Source organism: Schistocerca piceifrons, chromosome 1 (genome assembly GCF_021461385.2).
Source record: "Schistocerca piceifrons isolate TAMUIC-IGC-003096 chromosome 1, iqSchPice1.1, whole genome shotgun sequence".
Classification (NCBI taxonomy): Eukaryota; Metazoa; Arthropoda; class Insecta; order Orthoptera; family Acrididae; genus Schistocerca; species Schistocerca piceifrons.
In genome coordinates, this window is record NC_060138.1 from 923151544 (window position 1) to 923163526 (window position 11983).

Consider the following 11983-nt stretch of genomic DNA (forward strand, 5'->3'; position numbering starts at 1 on the left):
AAATTTCTCTTCTTCAGAAACGCTTTCCTTGCCATTGCCAGTCTACATTTTATATCCTCTCTACTTCGACCATCATCAGTTGTTTTACCCCCTAAATAGCAAAACTCCTTTACTACTTTAAGTGTCTCATTTCCTAATCTAATCCCCTCAGCATCACCCGATTTAATTTGACTACATTCCATTATCCTCGTTTTGCTTTTGTTGATCTTCATCTTATATCCTCCTTTCAAGACACTGTCCATTCCGTTCAACTGCTCTTCCAAGTCCTTTGCTGTCTCTGACAGAATTGCAATGTCATCGGCGAACCTCAAAGTTTTTATTTCTTCTCCATGGATTTTAATACCTACTCCGAATTTTTCTTTTGTTTCCTTTACTGCTTGCTCAAAATGCAGATTGAATAACATCGGGGAGAGGCTACAACCCTGTCTCACTCCTTTCCCAACCACTGCTTCCCTTTCATGCCCCTCGACTCTTATAACTGCCACCTGCTTTCTGTACAAACTGTAAATAGCACCTTTAGAATTTGAAAGAGAGTATTCCAGTCAACATTGTCAAAAGCTTTCTCTAAGTCTACAAATGCTAGAAACGTAAGTTTGCCTTTTATTAATCTTTCTTCTAAGATAAGTCGTAAGGTTAGTATTGCCTCACGTGTTCCAACATTTCTACGGAATCCAAACTGATCTTCCCCGAGGTCCGCTTCTACCAGTTTTTCCATTCGTCTATTAAGAATTCCCGTTAGTATTTTGCAGCTGTGACTTATGAAACTGATAGTTCGGTAATTTTCACATCTGTCAACACCTGCTTTCTTTGGGATTGGAATTATTATATTCTTCTTGAAGTCTGTGGGTATTTCGCCTGTCTCATACATCTTGCTCACCAGATGGTAGAGTTTTGCCATGACTGGCTCTCCCAAGGCCATCAGTAGTTCTAATGGAATGTTGTCTACTCCCGGGGCCTTGTTTCGACTCAGGTCTTTCAGTGCTCTGTCAAACTCTTCACGCAGTATCTTATCTCCCATTTCATCTTCATCTACATCCTCTTTCATTTCCATAATATTGTCCTCAAGTACATCGCCCTTGTATAAACCCTCTATATACTCCTTCCACCTTTCTGCCTTGCCTTCTTTGCTTAGAACTGGGTTTCCATCTGATCTCTTGATATTCATACAAGTGGTTCTCTTCTCTCCAAAGGTCTCTTTAATTTTTCCTGTAGGCAGTATCTATCTTACCCCTAGTGAGATAAGCCTCTACATCCTTACATTTGTCCTCTAGCCATCCCTGCTTAGCCATTTTGCACTTCCTGTCGATCTCATTTTTGAGACGTTTGTATTCCTTTTTGCCTGCTTCATTTACTGCAGTTTTATATTTCCTCCTTTCATCAATCAAATTCAATATTTCTTCTGTTACCCAAGGATTTCTATTAGCCCTCGTCTTTTTACCTACTTGATCCTCTGCTGCCTTCACTACTTCATCCCTCAGAACTACCCATTCTTCTTCTACTGTATTTCTTTCCCCCATTCCTGTCAATTGTTCCCTTATGCTCTCCCTGAAACTCTCTACAACCTCTGGTTCGTTCAGTTTATCCAGGTCCCATCTCCTTAAATTCCCGCCTTTTAGCAGTTTCAATCTGCAGTTCATAACCAATAGATTGTGGTCAGAATCCACATCTGCCCCTGAAAATGTCTTACAGTTTAAAACCTGGTTCCTAAATCTCTGTCTTACCATTATGTAATCTATCTGATACCTTTTAGTATCTCCAGGATTCTTCCAGGTATACGAGAGGACTGCGCACATCTAAAACTTCCCAGCTTTCCTGGGTAATAACTACTAAGACGCCAACGCCGGAATAACAGGTATAGTGGGTAACACTCTCACGAACCCAACCTGAAGCACGATACATGAAGGTTTGTGGAGCTCCATCATAAACATTACAACAAAAAATCCACCTGCGAGAAAGCACCCCTTTTCCAATGAAATTTGCATTTACTTACTTTCTGCAAAACAAATGACTCAGATTAAAATGCTGGCCCTGAATATAGCTAATCTTTATTTTGGCCTTGTAAACAACCACTGTACCAGAACTGTTATTGTAATTGTACAGCAAATAAAGATAAATATTAACGCATGTGACGCTCTGATAAAACTGCTTGAAAATTCTCAAGATAGCAAGATAGCACTGAGATCTTCCACTGGTATTAAGCCACTGAACTGATATGATATTTTCACAAATACATTCTGACAATCACTGTGGCTTATAGCGAATGTGAGCTTTGATGATAATTACATTTATTGGTATATCTGTGCGAATGGAACGCTCGTCTTTACTTCAACTTGTTACTATCAAGATAATGATGAAACTGTCAAAATTCAAACTTCATTTACCGTGCTTGCGATGTGCAATGCGATACGGTGTCTCACCAATTTTCACAAAATGCTTTTGTAGCACACAAGTCGCGATGTGCAATGCGAGTGTACAAACTCATTCATGAAGGTAAAGAATGCAAAATGAGAAACTAAAATGAACGACCGATAAACGAGAATAAAGACTCCAAGTATAACTGTGTCTCATGAAGCCATAACAACTATACACCTTTTCATAAAGTTCTCACAAGTAGACATGTAAGCACAATATTTCTTAATAATTGTCCTGTGTATTTTCCTTGTCACTTTTTCAAGTATAAGACATGTATAAGACAAATGCATATTCACAATAAAATTTCTACAGTAAACTTTAACCATATATAATGTTCTAACAATAAGAAACTACACAATTAAGAATACAAAAAAACTGGATTACTATTAAAAATTTTCCATTTTCACATTCGTCCATTCGTATCATGTCATTTCCAGAAAATCTTTCCTCGGAATATATCATCACAAAATTCTTTTCAAATTATGCTGGCTCCACTACACGGCAGGTCAGCTTCCATCCTTTTCAAACCAAGGACATAGCCAGACTGTGCAACACACACTACACACTGCTACTCTTTGACTCACTCTAACATCTTTGGTCTCAAAACACAGGCAAAGAAATCATTGTATCGATACTACAGAGGTTGAGTATATTTATAAAATTCACAACTTACTTTACATTTACGGCCAAAGCTTCTTGAAAATGGGCATGGAAAACAGACCAACCCCCTTTCAAAAGCAACGAAAAAAGGATGCCAAGTTTAAGAGAACGCAAAATCCCCAAGATTGGCGAAGTTTCACAGAAGCTCGAAATTTACTGCGATTTTCAATCCAAGATGCTTTTAACAGTTTCTACAACAATCTGGCAGAAAACCCAAAGAGATTCTGGTCCTATGTAAACTACACCATGGCAAGACGCAGTCAGTATCTTCTCTGCGCGAAATCAGTGGCGCTGTTATTGATGACAGTGTAACTAAAGCAGAATTACTAAATATGGTTTTCCGAAATTCCTTCACAAAAGAAGAAGAAGTAAATATCCAAGAACTCGAATCAGGAACAACTGTCCACATGATTAACTCAGAAGCAGATATCCTTGGTGCAGCGAATCACCTCAAAACACTTAAGAAATGCAAAGCTTTCGATCCAGATTGTATACCAGTCAGGTTTCTTTCATAGGATGTTGCTACAACAGCTCCGTACTTAGCAATAACATATAACCGCTCGTTAGTAGAAAGACCCGTACCCAAGAACGGAAATAGGAGTAATCCGCTGATTTACAGACCCATATCACTAACGTCGATTTTCAGTAGGATTTTGGAAGAAATACTGTGTTCAAACATTATGAATCACCTCGAAGAAAGTGATTTATTGTCAAATAACCAGCACAGATTCAGAAAATAACGTTGTTGTGAAACACAGCATCAAAGTAATGAGTGCTATCGACAGCGGACGTCGAATTGATACCATATTCTTAGATCTCCAGAAGTCTTTTGAAACCATTTCTCACAAACGACTTCTAATTGAATTGTGTACTTATGGAGTGTCGTCTGAGTTGTGTGACTGGATTCGTGATTTCCTGTCCGAAACGTCACAGTTCGTAATAATTTCCGGAAAGTACTAGAGTAAAACAGAAGTCATATCCGGCGTGCACCAAGGAAGTGTTATAAGCTCTCTGTTGTTGCGATCTACATAAACGATTTAGGAGACAATCTGAGCAGCCGTCTTAGATTGTTTGCAGATGGCCTTGTCATTTATCGTCTTCTAAAGCGATCAGGTGATGAAAACTAACTGCAAAATGATTTATCTCTATGGTGCAACAAGTGGCAGTTAACTCTAAATCATGAAAAGCTTGAAGTAATCCATATGAACACTAAAAAGAATCCGATAAATTTCGGTTACACGATAAATCACTCAAATCTAAATGCTGTGCCTCAACTATAGGCTTAGCGACTACAGTTATGAATAATGTAAACTGGGTCGATCACATAGATAATGTTACGGGGAAAGCAAACCGAAGAATTCGATTTATTGGTTGAACACTTAGAAAATGCAACAGGTCTACTAAAGAGATTGCTTAAACTACGCGTTCCGCACTGTTCTGGAGTATTGCTATGCGGTGTGGGATCCGCATCAAACAGGAATGACGGAGGACATCGAAAAAGTTTACAGAAGGGCAGCTCGTTTGTATTATCGCGAAATAAGGGAGAGAGAGCCACGGATATGATACAAGAATTGGGGCTGCAGTCATTAGAACCAAGGCGTTTTTCGCTGCGGTAGTACCTTCTCAAGAGATTTCAATCACCAGCTTTCTGCTGAGAGAGTGAAAATACTTTGTTGGCGCTCATCTACATAGGGAGGATTGATCATCACAATAAAATAAGGGGAATCAGAGCTCGCACTGAAAGATTTGTTTGTTTTTCCCGCGGTCTATTCGAGAGTGGAAGCAGCTTAAAGGTGGTTCGATCAACCCTCTACCAGGCACTTAATTGTAAGTTGTAGAGTAATGATGCAGATGAAAATACATGGCTTCACTACAAATTTAAACGTAGTCAAACCTCACAGAAAAATAGAAGTTGAACGTACTAGCGTAAGGAGAGCCGTGCTTAAAGCCTTCAGCGAATTCGAAGGTAAAGTTCTGTCTACCGACGTGATAGAAAATCTTAAGTTTTGGTCTTACCTTAAATCAGTAAACTGATTGAAGCCATTTATCCCGGCACTCTAGCAATATATCATTAGATTTGCGGAAAAACATCATCCACACAATTCCGAAGATAGCAAGAGCCGAACACTGTGAAAATTATCGCACAATCAGCTTAACAGCTGCTCACGAGAATAAAATAGAGGAGAATAGCAAGGAAAATTGAGACTCTGTTAGATGGCGATCATTTTGGGTTTAGAAAAGGCAAGGGCACCAGAGGTTGTGCTTGATAACAGAAGCAAGGCTCAAGACAAATCAAGACACGTTCATAGTATTTATCGATCTGGCAAAAAGCGTTCGCCAATGCAGAATGGTGCAAGATGTTGAAAGCTATAGGCAAAGATATAATACATAAACTGTAGAAGAAACAAAATGGAACAATAGCGGTGAAAGACGAAGAACGAACTGCACGGAATAAAAAGCGTGTAAGACAGGGATGTAGTCTTTGGCCCCTTACTGTTCAACCTATACATCGAAGAAGCAATGACGGAAGTAAAAGAAAGAGTCAGGGGTGGGATTAAAATTCACGATGAAAGGACATGAACGATAAGATTCGCTGAATACATTGCTTTCATCAGGAAAAATGAAGAAGAATTACAAGAGTTGTTGAATGGAATGAACAGTCTAATGAGTACAAAATGTGAATTGAGAGCAAATCGAAGGAAGACAAAAGTAATGCGAAGGAGCAGAAACAGAACAGTGAGAAACTTAACATCAGAACTGTGGATCAAGAAGTAGGGTAAGTCAAGGAGTTCTGCAATCCGGGCAGGAAAATAACCTATGACGGACGGAGCACGGAGGACATAAAAAGCAGACAAGTACTGGCAAAAAGGACATTCTTGGCCAAGATAAACCTATTAGTATCAAACATAGGCCGTAATTTGAGGAAGAAGTTTCTCAGGATGTACGTTTTGAGCACATCATTTTATGGTAGTGAAACACGGACTGTGGGAAATTGGGAACAAAAGGAATCGAAGCATTTGAGATGCAGTGCTACAGAAGAATGCTGAAAATTAAGTGGACTGATAAAGAAAGGGGTAATGAGGTTCTCCTCTGAAACGCCAAGGAAAGGAACATATGGAAAACTCTGTTAAGAGGAAGGGACAGTATGACACGACATCTGTTAAGACATCAAGGAATAACTTCCATGGTACTAGAGCGAGATGTAGAGAGTAAAAACTGTAGAGTAAGACAGTGGTACGTGAATTAAATTGGGAGCATTACGTTTATGTTTTTCTTTGTAAAGAAACATTTGGAAACGGATTTCAGCATTTCTGCTTCTGCTTTGCTACCCTCAACTATCGTTCAAGTCTAGTCCACGAGTGTTTGGATGCCAACTTTGGCTCCATTAATAGCCTTTACACATGTTCAAAATTTCTTCTGGTTTTCTGATATATATTTCGATAATATTCTGCTACGATAGCCTTCACACATTTGCTCTTTTACAATCAGCATCAATCTATAGCACAATGACTTGTTCTACACTTATTATGCAACAGTCTCTGTTTCCTTAGAAGTTTCTTTACAGTGATTTTATACGGTGGATGGTCTTTCCCGTCATGAACTCTTCTAGAAGGTACATATCTGTCCACTGTGTAGCCTGCTATGCATTCAAAATTGAGCCATAGTTCCTCTATGTGCTTCTGTTCTGAGCCAATAGTTTATAGTTCCTCACTCAGATATGAGACTACTGCCTACTTGTCAAGTTTATTGTACATGTTGCATGGGGGCTTAATTATTATGAATGAATGCAATGCAAATAGTTTTTTAATTTTTTAGTAGCTGAATGTCCGGCTACGAAGTCTCGTAAACGGTTGGCCCTGACTAGTTTTAGTACGCAATCTGTCTGCATAGAATAACAACAAAGAATGAAAGAAAATTTCCGTTAATACAATTAATTAATTAAGTCCCTAGCAACTATAAAACCTACGAAACCAAAACACAAGTGTAATTGTTCTGTGTGTGGAAGTGTGATTCAACGTACACATGTGGCACGGTTCTTCGTCAATAAGACAAGATATCTTGAACACCATTTATACTGAAGCAATTTAAAAAAATAGAAATACTATAATTGCGTAAGGAAACCAGAATTACACTCTAATACAAGAACACAAGCCAGATGCTTTGTTGACTGAACCTATAATGACGCATTATTTAAGACATTGAAATAATGAAAAAAAGGGGAATTTTTTTACCTTCATATATATTGACGAAAAGCACTCTGATCATTACAATATCTCCATTCGAACAACATCTGCTGTCTAGCCCATCAAACAACTGCATAAAACATGGCCTCAAATAGTACAGCTATCAATATCCTCTCAGCAAGATCTGCACAAGCACTCACTACGACGACATCTCAACAACGACTTGACTCCTACTACTTCTCAACAAGCACTGACTACTGCCACATCTCGACAAGCACTGCCAGTGGAGGTGGCCGAATAAAACTCTTTGGCGCAATCTCTGGCGCTGTGGCTCAGTGCAGCCACCTTTCATATGCCCTTCCTCCACGGGCCAGAATTTGATGGTATTTTTGCCAGCATTGGTGGTGAAAATAACACCAAATTCGTCCACAAAAATACAGACAAAAATAAAAGATAATATTAATACGTAAATATCACATAATTAGATAAAATTTTGGCTTTGCACTGACCTTTCAATAACCTAATATATAAAATACAGTAAGCAATACAAATTCTTTCATACATGTGACTTTACATAATAGTTTACACAATACACTTAAAATCAGTTTATACAAATGTTCACATAAAATGCTTTCAATGATTAAAAAAACAAGTAGTTGATAGTTCCAGCAGTAGCACCCAGCAATGGTCAACAGGTGCAAATACCAACAAGTGACATCATTTTAGTAGAGGCAGTTCCATCAGTGGCACCCAGCAATGTTGAACAGGTGCAGACACCAACAAGTGACATCTTTCAGCAGAAGCAGTTCCATTAGTGGCACCCAGCAATGTTGAACAGGTGCAGACACCAATAAGTGACATCATTCAGCAGAAGCAGTTCCATTAGTGGCACCCAGTAATGTTGAACAAGTGCAGACACCAACAAGTGACATTATTTCAATAGATGCAGTCCATCAGTGGCACCCAGTAATGTTGAACAGGTGCAGACACCAACAAGTGACATCATTCAGCAGAAACAGTTCCATTAGTGGCACCCAGTAATGTTGAACAGGTGGAGACACCAACAAGTGACAGTATTCAATAGAAGCAGTCCATCAGTGGCACCCAGCAATGTTGAGCAGGTGCAGACAGCAGTCCATAATATTCACTATCACTAATCACACTGTTCATCAGAGTTTATCAGCAGAAATTAAACATGTCCTAGTGGCACCAATCATGTAGAAAAGGTGCAAGTAACAGTCCATAATATTCACTATCACTAATCACACAGTTCATCAGCAGAAATTAAACATTTCTAAGTGTCACACATCAATGTTGAACAGGTGCAGGTGTGAACAACAGTTTGAATGCACACACAATTGCTTTTACAAAATTATTCTCAATGCTCTTTCACTAAACATACAAATTATAATAAACACACAAATGATATCAGATAATTGTCATATTAACTATTACAAATACACAAATATCAGTAAACCTATAATATTTATGGGTGTCAGTGCAAGCCACAACAAACAAGTAAAATAATATTTAGGAGATAGGTCCGGAACCAATTATTTGGGATTAGGAAGGGAAAACACACAAAACACACTCACTCATCTTTCATCCACATTAAGTGCTACTGTGTAGTTGAATAGTGTTAACTGTGTAAATGCAATTCTGTCAAAATTTGATGTTCAACTTGTGTATCAAGTAGTAGTGGCACAGTGTATAACAGTCAATAAAAGTTAGTCAACGTCATAGTCATCATGTCAAGACCAATGTTTGCCAAGCCAAATCAAATGTACGGTTGCTGAACAGCTGTCAGTGAGCCAAGATATGCAAATGCTTCCTCTCTAAAAAAAAAGTATATACTGCTTATTGATTTAACAAAGTGTGTGTGTAGACAATCTTATTTCCACTTGAGTGTTCTAGTCTGCCATCTTCATCCTCCTTGTTCCATATAGACCAACAAAAAAATATGCTCCTCACTTACTTTACCTCTTATCCACCAAAACTCCAATAATCATCAACATCACATAATCTTAATACTTCAATAATACCTCTTACGTCGATACATATAAACCTTATCATCAATAGCATTTACCTCACCTCTTGTCCACCAAAACTCCAATAATCATCAACTTCACACAATCTCAATACCTCGATAATATCTCTTCAATACGTCGACACATATAAACCTTATCGCCAATATCATTTCCCTTCCATAACAACTCTTTCTTCTAGTCAGTCTCCTCGAACAAGTACAGATAAAATCCTAGTGCAAACTTCAATTCATCATCCCATGCAATCCGAAGACACAGTGTCCACACACAACCTCTGTGTAATCCATCTGACCCAAATCTTCTACTCATTATGAATTATAAGATACATTTTGGTTACCTTGTCCATCATTAAACAAAAGAAATGCATACATGACTTCTAACAGCCTTTAGTTTGATTAACTCTCAGTAAGTAAGTACGAGTACGTAGTATGAAAGATCACATAAGACTTTGACTGAATAAATCGTAATATTTCACAGTGTGTACACCACTTCAAGAATCATGGCAAATCAGAAACATACATGTGGAGTATTTCTTGTGTCAAGTGTCACTTCCTACCGTATTTACTCGAGTCTAAGCCGCACTCGAATCTAAGCCGCACCTGAAAAATGAGACTCGAAATCAAGGAAAAAAAAATTTCCCGAATCTAAGCCTCATCTGAAATTTGAGACTCGAAATTCAAGGGGAGAGAAAAATTTTAGGCAGCATCTCCAAATCGAAACAAAGTTGGTCCACTGTAATATGAGACAATTTAGGTCGAATGAATGACGATACAGCTACAGTAGCTTGGTTGGAGTTGTAAGCTTAGCAGTTAAACTTTACCAGGTAGCCATTGCTATGCGTCAGGCGCTCCGTCCGTATTTATACGGGTGCCCTTCCTTTTTCACGTGCTTCGTCTGGTTTGAATTGATTGCTTATTTTTCTTTGATCTGATAAGCGCAGTTTTCTTTGTTATAGGTGTTTACGTCACTCTACGCTGAAAATGCATTACTGTCCTGTGTCATGCACTGTTTGTCGTACTCTGATACTGGGGTATTTACGGCCTGTCGCCGATCGCGGCATGGCTCGCTTTTGAGCGCGCTACCGCCGCTTACAAATAAAAAAAAGAAAAAGAGAGAGAGAGGAATCGTCTCATTAGCGAAACAATGGCAAGAGACTGCTACTTGTTGTTACTCACACTGCTGCTTTCTTTGATAATGATTAACAAGAACCAAATAATAGACTGCGTATGATAGAAGATGTTCTGAACGAGAGTTTAGCGAAAATTTTTCTCCGTTTGAAAATCTTTGCAGGCGCCTCTTTAGTACATTGCATTCTGCACAGAAATTAGAGTCATCTTAGATTTAAAAATCTAGCCAATTGCCTCGCTTCATTTCTGACTGTATCACTGTTTAGCATAAGAATAATACGAATATAAACATGACATGATATGTACATTCTTCCGCGTTTGCTGTTGTCTCACTCTAGTTTTGGGGTTTATTACGCAGACAGGATTTAAATGAGATAGTAGCAAACATGAAACAATACATGGCAAAATGTTTATATTCGTATTATTCTTATGGTGACGAGAATACTACATGTGATTCACAATTTATAAAAGTTCGTATTAGCAACCATCTCTTCTCACAGATAGGAAAAAATTCAGAACGTAGAGTTGGCCATATTGACAAACATCCTAAACATTCTTGCCAGTCGGGTTTTCGTAGTACATTGAAATGCTGCTACATTCGAAGATGAACAATACGGAATTAGTATTTACTTCGTTGGATAATGTATGAAAATGCAGTGGTCGAAACTCGGCGCGGAGAAAAAAAGCTTGTCTTCCACCTTTTTCTTTTGTCGTTTATTTACTGACGCAGAGGTTTTGGCGCCAGTATTTATCGTTGTGCCTACAAAGCATGCCTGTGTAGCGCTACATATATTCGACGGCACAACTAAGTTGTGGCGGCACCCACCGACATTTTTAAGAACTTCCACTTGCTTTGCACTCGATTCTAAGCCGCAGGCGGTTTTTTGGATTACAAAAACGGGAAAAAAAGTGCGGCTTAGATTCGAGTAAATACGGTATTTCAATTGCTCACGAAGAATGCAGTGTAATAACTGTCAATGGTCTAAACCTAGTGTTGGTATGTCATGTCGTTAGCTTCCTTCCTATTAGCATAAATTTATACAGCTTCCATAAAACCTCCAGCTCATGTGACTTCTATGAAGTTTCTTGTACTAATGTCGTTCGTCGAATTATAGCAGTTCAATTTCTTATCTTAAAAATATAAGGTACTGAGCATAAGCAAAACATGCAATAGCGAGTAAATATACCAGTGGAGAACAAAATGTCAACAAGTGGATGCAGCACAATTCCTACAACGAGGCTCTGCCAAGCGAACAATCTATAATTAATACCACAGTGTAACCTAAACTCCATGTTCGTACACCTCATATCAGCATTTCTATATACCAAATTAAAGAGTAGTTATGACAACAAAACAGAAATGTGTAAATATGCAATCCATACGCAAAGCAGCAAATATATATCTTACGTAATAAACAGGTCATTAGCATCATATCAGCATAAGCAAATAAATGTTCGTATGTAATCTTAATAAGTAAACATGAAGGCGCAAGCAGATAAATCACAAAGTATAACTTACATACATAACCACAGTCAGCACAATTAATCAGGTGAC